This window comes from Synchiropus splendidus, chromosome 18 (genome assembly GCF_027744825.2).
Source record: "Synchiropus splendidus isolate RoL2022-P1 chromosome 18, RoL_Sspl_1.0, whole genome shotgun sequence".
NCBI lineage: Eukaryota > Metazoa > Chordata > Actinopteri > Syngnathiformes > Callionymidae > Synchiropus > Synchiropus splendidus.
In genome coordinates, this window is record NC_071351.1 from 10,395,904 (window position 1) to 10,411,738 (window position 15,835).

Below are 15,835 nucleotides of genomic sequence, written 5' to 3' on the forward strand. Positions count from 1 at the left end.
CTAAAGTTACAGCCTCTTTTCTCTCCTGCTCTCTGTCCATCTGCCAGTTCATTCAGTTCACCCTCAACTGGGCAATGGATCTGTCTCTCCAGGAGCACGGGAGAAGGGGGCTGGTTCTGGAGGTTGCCGTGGGTTACTGTTACCGAGAGCTCTTGAATGGCAGCCCAGTCTGTAGAATGCCATCCTGTAGATGACTGGCCTCCTTTACCCGAGTTCCACCCTCAGCCAAGTGTCGAGCACATGTGTGTATTTGGGCGTGCTTTACAAATACTCTCAACTTTTGGCGCAAACATACTTGGGGCTCCCACTCTGTCACCATGGCAGTCAGCTGGTGTTTCCTCCTGGAGGACCTTTGAGATGGATTGCTGAAAATGCTCCACAGTTCTAATGTACCAGGAGGCTAATACACAAGGAGCTTTGCACCCACACAAAAACTATTGTTTGGAGTCATGATTTGTAAAATACATAAAAGATTACATTCTCATCAGCAGTTTAGCCACTTGAGCTAACGCTGCTTTTGTTTTCATTGAAACAGCTAAAAGATGTTACGTTGTCAATATTTGTTTTCGTCTCCTCAAACCATTAAAAAAAAAGTAGTTGTTTAAAGCTTTATCCTAGTCAGTTTGCGTCAAACGTCAGACCTCACTTTTGAAGCTTCTTTTACAAAAACAAATGTTGCTGTTTACTTAAGTCGACATGATTATATAACATTTCATTTCCTCTGGAAAGTCAGTTTAGTTTCCCTTCTCTTTGACCTCTGCCCTCCAGTCCTCAGCTGAACTCTGTGCTGTCCACACATGGAGGTCTGGAACAGTTTGCTCGTGTCATTGTTTTCAACTCGGGTTTACAGTTATCTTCCCCAACAGTGTGTCACTGAGCGTGGTCTCCCTCTCACACGCCTGCTGTTTTCCCGTGCTAGTACGAGCGACGGTTGCTCTGAGGCTATTTCAGCACTGATGTCATTGTCGCTGGTAGCTGTGCTCAGAGGAAGACACATGTTTTTGGAGGCGAATCATGATGTGAATATTCCTCCTTGAGCAGATGCTGTTCCGAGAGGATCATGCTGCTTTTGTTTAGCCCTCCACTTTGGTTTCGTCGTGTCATTGAGTCAATGGCTTTTTTTCCCCCCACCACATCTTCACACCCACCTCTGCTGCTGTCTATTCTCTGCCTCCCCTCTTCCTTCACTGTTCTTTACAAGCCCACAGTGCACAATGGAAACTGCAGAGGACAGAAGGATTAGGTAATTTATCACCAGCGACGGTGTTGGGAAGGGAGGCGTGTGCTGCGGGTCGCAGGTTCATTGCGCAGCTGGTCCAGTGGGAGTCCTGAGGGGGCTGAGTTGCGGGTGCTACCTGGCACTTCGCTAACTGCAGCAGTCACCTCTCAGGCACCGGTTCTGCTTAAAGTTCCAGTCAGATTTAATCCACTGCATATTAAAGCGTAAACATTTCTCAATATTATCGCTCCACTTTTCAACATCGATCATTTTGAATTTCCCCTCCATCCTCATGCATTCTTTTCTTGCTCAATGATGCCTTGACGTGGACCATGTTACCATGGCAACACACTTTTTCAGAGAGTGTTGCTGGACAGGGAGACCTTTGAACTCAGATCTGATAAGCTAAACCAGAAAAGTACTCAGAGAGGGCAAACCTCTGGTGAGCAGCTTCAGTCCACCTTGGCTGTATGGTGTGTTGCATGTCCATACCTCCATTTGTTCCATTTTCCTTTCAGGTCTTGTAGAATCTGTTGGGAACTTTTCCCCAATTGCCTAGACCATGTTTTATGTGGCTGAATGCATAGAGTCTGAAAATACTCCTCTAAAGAATCCTTTCATAATTCCAGATCGAGTGATCCAGATCAACCCCTCCTCACTACCATGGCATTTTATATTGACCTGGGAAAAGTGGACTTTTGCTTCCTACAGTGACGCCAAAGGCAGCCTTCAGCATTACATGTTTTACGCTTTCAATAGAAGCACATGTTCCTGACATCGTGGGCAGCAAGGCACACAAAAGATCGATGGAGGTTGGGGTTAGGAAAGCCGCACAATGTACAATGGGGAAAATAAGTATTTTACCCCCTGCTGATTTTGTGAGTTTGCCCGCTGACAAAGAAAGGAATGGTCTACACTTTTCATGGTAGGTTCATCTTCAACAATCTTATATTTATTCTAAACATCTATTTGTGTTTTAGAAAGTAATAAAGATATAATGAAGGAAAAATAAGTATTTCACCCCTTAGAAATACATAACTCAGTACTTGGTGGAGAAACCCTTGCTGGCAAGGACAGAGGTCGGACGTTTCTTAGTTGGTCACCATGTTTGCGCAGATCCCAGGAGGGATTTTGACCCACTCCTCTTTGCAGAGCCTCTCCAAATCCTGAAGATTTCAAGGTTGTCACTTAGCAACTTGAAGCTTCAGCTCTGATTCTCTGTAGCATTAAGGTTCGGAGACTAACCAGGCCACTCCATGACCTTAATGTGCTTCTACTTGGGCCACTGCTTTGTAGCGTTAGCTGTATGTTTTGGGTCTTTGTCATGCTGAAACACCCATCCATGACCTATTTTCAGTATCCTGACTGAGGGAAGGCGGTTCTCACCCAAGATTTCCCAATACATTGACCCTGGGGATAGTGTACTTGGGATCCAAGTCAGCTATTTTCTCCCTCCAAACAGTCAAGTTGATGACAAAGAGCATGATTTTAGTCTCATCTGCACTTTCTCCCAAGCCTCCTCTGAATCATCCAGGTGCTCAGTGGTAAACTTCAGACGGGCCTGTACATGTGTCTTCTTGAGCAGGGGTTCCTTGTGTGCACGACAGGATTTCAATCCCTTACAACGTAGTGTGTCACCAATGGTCATCGTGGTGACTGTGATGCCAGCTGCCTTGACATCCCTCACCTTTCTCATGATCTGATTCACTCCACATGCTGAGATCTTGGGCGGAGGGAGGGAGACTGATGGTCACTTGGTATTTCTTCCATTTTTCCATTTATCGCAACGGTTGACGCCTTCTCGCCAATGTTGTCCCTGACGTCCTATGGTCTTTCCCATTGTGAGGAGGATGCAATCTGATACACTGAGTGATTCTGTCTTTTATGCAGGAAACAATGCTTAATTGGGAGTACGAATTTAGTAAAAGTGCCTCCTGGTCACAAGACTGGTCCGTGGGAACCAGAATTCTTGCTGAATTTATGGGCCGTTCCTTTCTTGGTAAAGGGGGTGAAACACTGTAACTATGTGTCAACTCCCGTTTACAGCACCTTTAAAGCTCCTATTTCAGGTCACCTGACTGCAAATTGATGGGACGCCTTGATCCCAAACCAGGGTTTTCAAATCTGTCCCTTCTGAGACTCGGCTTTATAGAGTTTTCCACGCCAGTTTTGTGTGGACAAAAGACTAATCTGACTGAGATCTATCTATGTATAGTGAATACTATGGCAGTGCTCACAGGAAAACATTTGAACTTGGCACGGAAGGGATAGAGTTTTCTCCCAGATCTGGTGTTTAAAAGAGGGGTGAAACATTGACTGTGAGGTGAGATGGAGATGTAAATATCTTGTTGCTACTTCCCATCCTGACCTCGACCAGTGCCAACTCCTGTTGCTGCAACTATGTTTTGACGGGCGGATGATCATGTTCTATATTCATAAATGCAGGATTTTGGGGAAGGGTCAGTTAAGAAACTTGTTGAGTCAGCGTGTTTACATGGTGGTCGGGGAAGGATCCCTAAATCATCAAGACTCCCCTATGTGTCGGGAGCCAAATTCATATTTAAAAGGAAGCTCAGAGAACTGAGGTCTGATCCTCGTAATTAAAAATGCACTGCTATATTCATCTGCTGATAGCAGATTAGGGCGAAGATTGGGACGTTATATAATTAAACTCAGACGATTTGCCGTTCATCATTCATGAGCGGACAAGCTCAGCATAGTGAGCGGCTGCTCAGATAAGGCTTGGTTTCTCTTAGTTTGCCTCACGAAAAGGCGTCCTGACTTTGACGTAGGACCAGGAGGATGAAGAGGCTGTTTCCGAACCTGAGGGCGAGGAGCAGAGGAACCTGTCGTAACAAGTCTAACTTCCTGTTTCAGTCAATCTGTCACTGAAACGCTAGGGTTTCTCTGTTTCCCAGCTTGTGTGGCACTCTGATTTCCTCCTCAAACAAGTTGCCTTGCGATGGTCTTGAGTCCAGAGCGCCAAGCGCGATGGAACCCCAACCTTACTGAGGTTGACCCCTGATATCCAATCCCCTGAGTGAATGCAAAGCATGCCATGGTGTCATGCTTGTGACGCCACCGCGAGTGAAGGGACGGAGACGTCCCTCGACCATGAGCCTAAATCTGGTGCACATTCCAGTGGCTCCTCCTGGTATGTTGGTCCATACAGCCGAAATTCGAGAAGCTCAGAACATTTCATGGAGCTTCATCACATGCCACCATTGTCTTGTGTTGAAGTCACAGATGTGTGCGATGACCTTCCAGAAAAGACAGGTTTTCTGGGGAATTACATTTCCTGCTGTTTTTAATCTGGTCTGTCAGTGTTCGGCTAACCTGACATTTAGCAGCGCAACATTACCTTTCCACCCTCTCTGATGCCCTTTCACTGACGTGATGAGCCGGGATAGGTGTAAAGCTGCTGTCACTCACTCGGAGACAAGTGAAAGACACAGCGACACGGAGGGAGGGAAGCTGGAACCAACTCACAAGAACCAAGTGAAATTACCTCGCTTGCGTTTTTGAACTTTTTCATGAGCTAACGCTGCATCTTCTTCAAAGTTGTGGACCGTATCAACGGAGAGCAAATGGAGTTGGGCTCAGCGCCATAGTATCCAGTTCGCCTCCAGAATAAAAGGCGGCCATTTTGACAAAGGGAGAGTTGAACATTTGACTTGAACTGAGAGTAGCGCAAAAGTGTTGCCGAATGGAGTTTGGTTTGAACGCTCTTGAAGAGGGGGTATGTAATAATGCTGCCATCTCCTGGTGAAATCATTGTGTTACTATAGCGAGGAACACTTTTTAAGTTACCTCCTTGTGAGCTATATCGAGTCTAGTTCTGTTGGTTCTAGCTAGCACTGTGTAGCATTGTCATGCTTAAATTCAAAATCTTAAAACCTGAGTAGAGGGTCCACAACGCTAAGATGGATTGTGGTTGAGCTAGTTCAGTTAGGGAACATTTCTTTGGGAAACTACAAAACCAAATAGCTGTAGACTGCTGAATGCTAGTGTGAAATCGCCTGCTAAACAGAGTGTTTTGTTCCATTGTCTTCATGAAACAAGTCGATTTAACCTTCGACATCCTCGAGAGAAACTGAAAACTGAGAGCATATTGGAAGCAGTTGTACTGTAAGTCCACCAATTATCCGTGTCGTATCTTCTCTCGCACTCGTCTTTCATCTCATCTTGTGGGTGTTTATTTGTCAGTCAGTTCCCCACCAGATGGTAACTCATCAAAAGTCTATAAAGAGAAATTGGTAACTCTGCACTCGCCTCTGGCGAATGTTGTTCAGCGCCGCTTCTGGTCCACACTGCAGCTCCTCTCCTAATTAATGTGGAGTTCAGAAGTAACCACCGCCCACTGGAGGTTAGATTCCTCACTCTTTAATGAATAGGAGTGCAATGTGACTGATGCTTGAAGGTCGCGTGTTGCGTAGAGCTGGTGTTGACTACATGGTGCTGTCGCCACGCACGCACACGTCGCCGGCCTTCTCATTTGTTTCCATGAGTTTGTTCGGCATTTCTACGTCCAGTCTGATCCACACTCCCACAGCGCGGCTCACACATTATTGATGTCTTACCTGCAGTGTGTGCCCATGCTGGCACCACACTAGGTCAGGTGCCTTGCTGTCTTTGGTCTGCAATAGTGATGAGCGACACTTGAGTTTCTCGACAATCGTTGCTATTGAAAAATGGGTTTGTTGTTGACTCTTTCCGCTCATTCTGTGAATGTAGGGTTACTGTAACTCAACTCATTCGTATATGATGACCCCAACTGGTGGTAGCCATAGTGAACTATCGTTTACGCTGGGACCCTGAACACCACAGCAGCCATATTGCTAGTCGCAGTGTATTTTCTCTTGCAGCTCCCTGCAGTTCTTTACTTTCCCAAGAAAGTCCCCTGATGCTCCCTTTACGCACGAAAATCTACCTGTCCTTTTCACTGGTCACATGCTTGCATGTGTCCCTTACGTTGGTATTGCTGTTCAGTCAAAAGTTTATGACTACAAACAAACTTCAAAACCAACATGGCAAATGTGGAAGAAGTATTGATAATGTACCCCTTGCACTAAAGAGGAAAATGGAGGCAGCGTCGTAGGATGCGGTGGTCGGTGAGACCATTAAATATATTGTGACTGGAGGATGGAGAATTTCCAGCATTGTTATGTCTTCTTTGTGTCTCAATTGAGGTCCATACCAGGTAGTAACAGCAACACTGCCCCCTATGGTTTCCGGTGGTACTGCTCTGTTTTGCCCATATCTGTAACCTTTGTGGAAACGTCCAGAAATACGATGGAAATGAACTCAGAGCACAGACAGAAGGCTTTGTCTGTATCCTATGTCTGTATTTTAGAACGGGTCTGCTTGTGATGTATCGGCTGTGCTGCTTGTGGATTGTCATGGCGATCATGACTTGTCACTTTCTGTCTCACTGTACAGCTAAACATCAACAGTGTCTGAATATTCCTCCTCAAATTTGCTCTCTGTGTGCTCCAACTGCATAAGAACAACCTCTATGACACTTAAAAGTATTAAAGCTCCAGTGTTCTTTTTGTCATTTGTCATTGTAGGGGCAGAAGTTTGGAAACAAAGTTAGGGAGGCTGAAGACAGGAGACAGGGTTGGACGAAGAATGTTCTACCATGTAGAAAGAGTAGAAGATGGGAACCAGTGGGCAAACACCATGCTCGTGTCATGTGCTCTGACTGACAGCAGGCAGACTTGGGTTGTAAACAAAGAGACACAAGGTGACAAGAAGGTCCACCAAGGTCACGAACTTCTCGCCGTCGCACAGCAGATGGCCTGGGTCGCAGACAGGGATGACACTGCACATATTCATAAGGCATGAAGCTAGAAAGCTTGGTCAGCCGCAGAAAGAGACGCGAGACGGCTTTGCTGCAACACAAAAGGTCATTCAGTCTCAGGAGGGCTTTTTTGACATTGAATATTAAGCAGCTCCATGAAGGTGATAGGACGCGGTAATGGATAGTGCACTGTGGAGATCGACTGCTGTGAACAATAATTACAACTCTCATCAGTCTGATGGAAAGCTTCATTAATGGCCTTTCCATGTTTTCCGCCCTCCATCCACACAGATTGCGTTTTTCTTGCTATCATTTCAACAGAAGTTTTGTTTGTAAAGCTTCCTGTCAGTTTGACTTCATCTCCTGTTGCAAGGCCGCGGGTGGAAAAATGCTCCCCTTTTTGTCACCTGACTTTCATTTGGATGGCGAGAGCATATAATATTTCGATAAAGTCAACCCTCCAATGAATTTTGGAATGAAAACTTTGCGTCCTCTTCACTGTATATAGGGAGTCGATAATGGAATCTGTTGCTGCCTCAGAAGCGATCTTCCTCCTCTTTTGCTGGCCACACTGGGCCCGGCTACAAGATGAGAAAATTGTGTTCAGCGGAGTGTGACTCCCCGAAGTTCAATACCTCTGGTGATTTTTGAGTGATGAGATGTGACGGGAACTTGAGGAAAATGAAAAGACGGGGCAGGAGGAGGTTTTGCTGCGAGGTCTTTCTAACTCGCAATTATTCACAATGAGCTGCAGTCAGTGGCGGACGGAGGCGTTCGTCCAGATGAATCGACATTTTCCGTCTCCGTCGATCATTCGGGGATTCTGTTGAGGCTAATAAAGTGATGTCCGGTGGTGTGGGTGCTGCATGTGAAGCTCAGTGCGACACCATTTCGAACTGATCTCCCTAAAATTGATTGAAACCAACTACGGGAAATGAAATGTATCCAGCGTACGATTAACACTCTTAGTTCAAACTCAGTAACAGAAGGCACAAAAGGTGCAGCCCAATCCCATAACATTTATTTTAACAAGCAATATAATCTACTTTGAGTTCTTTGACCGAATTTCTTGTTTTCTTTTTAAGGCTAGAATGCGCCGCTAAAAACAGGAGGAGACAAATCGCTGGAAATATTTTTCATTTTGTGAATTCATTCTTACAATAATTGAAAAAAGAGTAGCAACAATGAGAGTTTATGAGTCCAAATATATAGTGAAACTAGAGACACTGTTCAAAAACACCAAAGAATTTTGAGTGGGGGGGGGTAGCAAGGATAGGAGGACCATGTCAGAGCGGACGTTCTGGGGATGGAGGTCAGTTGTGTGGCTGTTTATGAAGGTGATGGACGACGAGTAGTTTTGAAAAGTACTGCAATGGAGTGAGCCACACCTTCTCTTGACATCTTGAGGCTTCAGAACAGGTTCTTAACGTCCTGTACTCATCTACTCTTGGTGGATTAGTCTAACCGCAGCATACGTTTTGGGGTGGAATTGGCTTTAAACTGAAGGGAAACAAGAAGAAAAGACGGCTGTCTAGCTTGAGATGCACACATTCTTGTTTTTGCTTGAGCTTTGTGCAGAACTGTTCAACATATTTCACACATCAGGAAGTGTCACGGCCCACAAACCTTGAGAGGAGCACGACAAAAGTAAATCCTGTGTACTCAACTGTAAAACATGTGGGAGCGACTCCCTCCAATTATTTGCCTCTTTAAATTCCGCTGTTTTTAGATGCCGACTGCAGCGTGGCAGGTGTGTGTAACCCGCTCTGATCCGGGTATTTTGGGCTCAGGTATTGCTGAATTGAACAAGCGCATAGCTCCACAGATGCTTTCTTTGCCTTGGAGCCTTGTCAAACGCGTGCTGCTCCAGGATCAGATTTCTCCTCGCGCACGTCCCACTGCAGCCGTTTACAAGTTGATAAATGCGGCGGGACCTGGGATTAGCAGCCGTGTAAAGCTGCGTTGGTGTGTCAAACAGCAGGACCGGCCAGGGAGCTTCCTTCGGTGTTTAAAGGTCCGTGTTTGCTGCCCTAAACAGGACCCATATTACCCTTTCATTTGTGGTTAATGTCATGACTAATATACAGCAAAGAAGATTGTGATCTTTACTGTGTCTTCCTACACGATTTCACTCACGCCCTCACCTGAATGCAGCATGATGCTCATTCACGAGTCGCTACAGCGATGGTTGAAAGTGACCCTGAAGGCACCACTTCATTTCACATTCACTTTGATATTTCAGGTTCCAGAAGTGTAAAGGGAAACTATGATTTTAAACGCTCCCAGCTCACAGACACAAAAACAAACAGGCACAAAAAATATATATAATACATTTCCTTCATGTCCACTGTGCAGCAAGAAGGTCTTGGGTTCAATTCCCTCGCAGGGAACCGGAAACTTACAGTGGTCCATGAAAAGAACAAGCACAACAAAAACACAGAGATCCAGGTGGTGCTATTCAAAGATGCCTCATCATTCTTCATGAATCCAAACCTAATAAACCAAAACACCGCCAACCTTCAGGGACTGGAGTCTCAAGGAGCTTTTGGCATTTACGACCGCCAGGATTAACTACCACTGTCTCATAAGTGCATCTCAAAATTGGTCGCTGTCTCAAAAAACAAGCAGCTTGATTTGGACACAGAATTTGACTGCAGCGTTTCCACAACATTTTCTACTCCGATTACGAAACACTCCCTGCGATCCTGATGATGTAATTCACCCAGCCACCAAACTGCTACATTCATGCTTCTGTGGTGAAATGGCTGTGCACTTAAGAGCATTGAAATGGTCCGCAAAACGTCTTCCTATCGTCTGGTTTGTGCAAATGTGTTGCGGCTCTGATGCTCTGACGTCCTTGTCCCCCTGCATGTGATCATCAGAGCAGTCCACTGCTGACTGTGTGAAGACCTCGATTTGAATGCGAGCGATCATTCCGCTCCAAAGTGTGCGTCTACCAGCACGCAGACTGCCCCGCCAGCTGGTGCCTGTGAAGTCGGAGAGGCAGATTAGACAAGATTGGATGTCACAGCGATGGCAGGTGGGCTCGGCCATCAGGTACCAGGTTGCCCACTGGCACCGGCTGACAGCGAGCCGCGCCGTGAGGGAAATTATGGTGTGTGTGTGTGAAGATGACAACATCTGAGATTGGTGTGCCAATGTTGACAAATTGGAGGGAGCCACTCGGGGTAGGCAGTCGTGCCAGTGTGAGGCTGACGGCTGAGGGTGGAAGAGCCCCAGCGCTCGTGCAGTCAGGCGGGGTTCATCCCCTTCAATAAAGATATTGATAATCTGTAATAAAGCTATTAAACCAAGGTTCCAGATGCTGGCCACTCTGCATCGCTAATTCAGCTCCATTGATTTTCTGAATTGCAGTTGGACTTTAAAAAGTCGATGCAGTACAAGGAAAGTCGCCGAATCGTTTCACCCTCAAGCAGCCACCATGACCTCTCCACCCCGGACCGAACGCCTCTTAAAGTGCGGATGTTAAGTCCTCACAAAAGTGGTCAATGTGTCACCATGCCTGTTAAAAAGCCATTCAATCTTTATCAGCGTGCAAATATCGGCAGATGTTTGATGAATGGTCACGCAAGACGTGCTTCTTTTCAGACCTCTCCCAGCCCTTTGTTCCGAGTCACAGAGTGAGAAGCCACAGCTTTTCTTCTGCGAGCCTTTGTTGAGAGCGCTTTAGCTTAGCACACTGTTGGCAGAATCTTTCGCTAAACTCTTCCTATAGTCGCCCGAACAGTGCTTTGATTCTCCTGCAGGGGGACAAGGACGTAAACCCATTAGAATGCTGTATAGTCTTCCACACTTTTGAAGTGTTCAGGAGTCAGAATCTTCATCAGAAGCCTTTTGTTTGCTGAGCTACAGATGTCAGAGCCTGTTGGAGGAGGTGTGACTCTCAAACTCAAGGTCCAGATAAGGCTTTGTATACGTTTATCCTGAGTCAGTGGAATCATTTCTTGTATTAAATCCCCTCCAAAATCACTCATTTATGAATCATTCTTCTCGGCCCATAATGTACTGCAACAGGTTAAGATCATAACTTAAGTGATTTGTTTTCATAAGTAGACATGAACGTGTTTTTATATTTGGTTATGAATGTGATGTAAATATGTGAAATGAGTGGATGTGACTCTCAAAAACAGTTAAAGTTCCAGCTTGTGTGAGTCAAATTTCCTCTGTCATAATCCACAAGACTCTGCTCTAGAGATTGAGGCATTAAATAAAATCAATATGATTTAACTGAGACAAAAATGAAAGTTGAACAACCCTAGACTAGAGCCCTGAGGTGCCCCAGTGATCTCCTCTCCTGGAATTTGCCAGTTTATCGCTGAAAAGACAAATTGTGGGTGCATCAGAGATACACTATTAAATGCTCAGACAGTCAATGTGAATGCTTATTCAACTTTGGCAGCCAAAAATGTGTGTGTTTTCTGTAGCTCATATTATAGTTAAATGAATCAGAGACTGGTGGCTGGTCGCCATGACTTGACTGCTCCCGACCGCTCCACTCTAAGAGCAAAGAAACACCACTTGGTCGTGTTTTTAAAGTCTGGAAAGTGTTTGGCATCAGTCTGAGCCGTGATGCAGGGAATGGCTCCCACGTCACTCCAGGAGTCATCATCATGACACCTCATCTCTCTCCGGTGAGCAAAGTGGCTTTTTTCCAGCGTCTATCATCCAAACCAGAAGTTCAGCCAGGGTTCAAAGGCAAGTGGAGCGCAAGAGCGATGTGTTCCCGACCCACTCTGTCAGTTACTCCCTGTATTTTTGGGTATTGCTCTTCTGGAAATAGAAGGTGTCAGTTTGACAGGCTTTTTCTCAAACGCAGCCAGACAGATTCCCTCTGCCAGGACGCTTGCTTTAACTGATGCACATTAGGAAGCTTTGCTTCAGGATGCGTCTGCTCCAAAGAGCGACGTGTTTAAGAGGGGGCGTGGTGTTGCATTGGGATGCAGAAACTTCATGAATGAAAATTCATAGATGTATTCACAGCAGAAGCACTTGGCTGTCAGGGATTCTTTTGTTTGGGCGGATAATGGCACAATGCTTGGCATCAAACTGTGAAGCCAACGCTGAAATGGAATAAGAGTGGCAAATTGAACAGTTCTGTGCTGCCTTGCTGTGCAGCTTTAGCTCAGCCTGTCATGTCCTAAACTCTTGGACTCTCTTTGACTCGTTCAGTGTTGGGACTAACGCGTTATAGGAACTACATATTTATCATTACAGTGTTTCAAACATTTGCGTTACCCGTCGAAAAGTATATATTCTATTCAAAATTATTACAATAGATATGTCCATCAAAAGTTTCAATATTGTCATTCATTCTCTTGCCATTGCACGTTTAGGTCACTAAGTGGCGGCTTTGTAATAGGATTGCACTTGAAGTGGGTCAGGATCTTGTACAGCAGATGGATAGATAGCCTTCACTGCCTGACTAGCTGGTTTAGCAGGCCGCACAGATAAGGATAATGGGGCCGATACAGTCCCAATGTTGCTTGTTCCTGACCCAGCCCGATGACCGTGACTGTTCTAAGATGGTTATGTTTCAGCTCCGCTATAATATACAGTTACTTTTGCTAGTAACTAGTTACTTTGAAAGTAATGAGTAACTTGAAGTCACACGGTCACTTTTGAACGATGTAACTGGAACTATGTTACGAACTTAAAGTTTCTTGCCCAACACTGCTCATATGTGAGGCACAACTTCAGATCATCTCGAGGCTCTCTCATTGGTCTCTGAGTTGCAGATTCATGACAAAGGTGGCCGACTGGGTGAGCTTCTAAACAATGCCCGTTACAGTTTTGTTGTATCGTAAACTAGTGTTCCGTTTCGCTGAAGAATGATCTTCAACCTGCCAATGATCTTAGATCAGTAGCTTTTGGACCTCATCTGAAAACCTTAATCTTCCTGTTATTGTCTCGGCTTCAGCTGACATCAGCTTTTTATTGGTGTTTAAATCTCTGTGTCAATGAAGCAACAACAATCCCATAGACCTCATGACGTCTTAGTAAGTCATGGAGGGACGAGTGGCTTGGTTGAAACAGCTAGTGAAGTCTATCACCTCATGGACAATGGATCTCTGCCCAGAGTGAAGCGTGAACCTCTGTCGGCGTCTTCCTGCTCCACAAAATTGACTTCCATGAGGCTTAGATATTGCTCTGCTGCTCCAGTATGATCCTCCACCTCACGCCTTGATTCCAACCGGCCTCAAAGACTCATCGATCCTAGCGGATCCTTACAGTTTAATGGTTTAGTGTGTAGAGCTCAATCTTACAAACCTATCATCAGTGACGGGTGTTTCTTCATCAAGATGACCTGATGGAATTATGACATTGGTTTGTTCTTATTTTTGCTACAGAAGCTCCGCCTTTTCACCTTTTAAAAATCACCATATCATCCGCAAACATCATCATCTTCTCTGTCCCTCTCCAGAGCAGCAAATCTTATGAGTCCAGCGCCCCCTCACCACCGTACAGTACGTCTCTGCATGTTGAAGCTTCCATCACGTGATGTGGAATAGACTCATAGAATAGACTCATTGATCCTAGCAGATCCTTACAGTTTAATGGTTTAGTGTGGAGAGCTCAATTTTACAAAGCTATTGTCAGTGAAGGGTGTTTCTTCATCAAGATGACCTGATGGAATTATGGCATTTGTTTGTTCTTATTTTTGCTACTGAAGCTCCGCCTTTTTACCTTTTAAAAATCACCATATCATCTGCAAACATCATCATCTTCTCTGTCCATCTCCAGAGCAGCAAAGCGCCCCCTCTCCACCGTACAGTACGTCTCTCCACGTTGAAGCTTCCATCACGTGATGTAGAATACCGCAGCTCGCTCGGTGCTGTGGAGCCGCTCTCGAGGCTGGGCCGTGTGAGATCAGAGCTTCAGGATTAGAGTCGCTTTCATCTGCTTGCCTTCAGTCTGGCAACATTTAGATGATCACTATCAAAGCACATGTCCGCTCCTTTCAAAGCTTAATTATGTCCTTTAGCTTCACCTCACAGCTCTGCCTTTGTGGCTGTGCTCTGTGAAGACAGGAGATAAGTGCTTGGCTGCATGTATGCGCCGGGACCTGAAGTGGAATTTTCTCTGCTTGTTAGGATTCTGCAGTGGCCGCTGAGCGAGACTGAGATGAGAGAAGTGATGAGAGCCAGCCAGAAATAGATCAAAACTAAACTGGAGTCCGGAGCAGTGGTGGGCACGAGGAGGGAAGGAATGTTGGCCCTGTGAGGCTGAATGAGCTAAATGGAGCTGTCTGACTCCATGGCCGACAGAAAGACTCCCAGGAGGGGAGAGAAAAACTGCTAAATGATAAGTGTTGGGGAGTTGTGATAACAATTTAAGGAATGATTCGGCACAACCCACCCTGCGCTCTGCGTCTTCCTCTGCTCTGAATATGATAAAAGGCTGATGATTCGGCCATTTTCTGCTCCATTAGTCCGACTCACCTCACGGCGTTGATTCAGTGTCCAAGTGGATGGGCTACACTTCCGCTCTCTTTCCTCAGCTGCTGCTGTTAAAAGGCATGACCTGCTCTGGTCAGGAGTGTGTTTGATGACTATATGAGCAGCATTCCCCTCCTTTTATTGTAGCTATGCAAACATCTGGCAAGTTCTTGGTCAGTAGAGTCGCAGCTCAAATGAATGGAAATGGATGGAGCTTGAGCTCAGCAGATTGACTGCTGCAGTGTCTTCAGTCATGTATAGAGCTGAGCTAAAGGACTCTACAGTCAGTGCGCCGTTCTCATTAGAAACACTCTGAACACGGCTTGAATCTTGAGGCACTGAGATGTTCCAGCAGAAGTTTCGGCTGCATCGAGATATATAATTATCGAGAGAACTGCCTCGCCCCTTCCCCAGAAACATTTCTCGGAATAGTTGACATTTAAAAGACATCGCCGTCGCTCCTTCCCAATCCTTATTTTTCTGGTCAGTTAACCTTTCTCCATTCCTTTTTCTCCTCCGTCTACATGCGGCTCACCTCTCTCCCTCAGACGTCCGTCCGTCTGTCTGTCTATTTGTTCAAATCCCAGACTGCAGTGGGAGCGCCGGTCGCCTCCACCTGGTGGAGTAATGATGTCGAAAGTTCCCAGTCAGCAGCTCACTAGTGTCTCCATGGAGACCAGAGTAAGGTTTCTGGCAGTAAACAAGGGCAAGGTCAACACAGTTTGGATCTCTGACCAGAGAAACGCACCCGGCTGAGTTTATGATCGTGTTTCTGCTGTTATAGTCAACCACACTCACTGTGGCACCATGAGTCATCCCCTCATGCTTCCAGGTGTAATGTGTTTTTAATGATGACTGTCTCTCATTTTTTATTAACCACAGCTGTGATTTAAGAATATTTGAATCGATCATTCATCCTAGCAACACACATAACTTGTGAGCTTGTGAGTCTCAGAGTCACACGATGGTGACGCTGCTGCGTGAGTCCTTTTGGAGCCACTGACGTCATTGGTTTCATGCGACATTATATTTATCATCACTTTACGACTCACCTCACAGACATGTGACTGTGACGTGCCGACTCGTGAGTCACTCTTCACTCTTACTTCACTTTTACTTTCACACTTCACAAAGGCGACAGTGGTGTGATGCTATCGTTGTTGCCACACCTCGCATGTACCGGCAATACATTTTTAAGATATTGAAGCGTCAGTAGTTGAATAAACTACTCTACCACTTTGCTAACTTCTAACTAGATGAATGAACAAAAACAATAAGAATATCTACAAAATGGAAGAATGGAAAATATGTTTTTTTTAGGCTGAAGAGGTATGAAAAAGTCATAGAAATAAAATT

General features: G+C 45.5%; 1 protein-coding gene across 4 annotated transcripts in view; it reads left to right on the plus strand.

Annotated features, from left to right (window-relative positions):
- Nucleotides 1-15,835, plus strand: part of kazna (kazrin, periplakin interacting protein a) — a 102,567-nt gene that overhangs the window by 33,517 nt on the left and 53,215 nt on the right. The gene's annotated exons all lie outside the window — the stretch shown is intronic.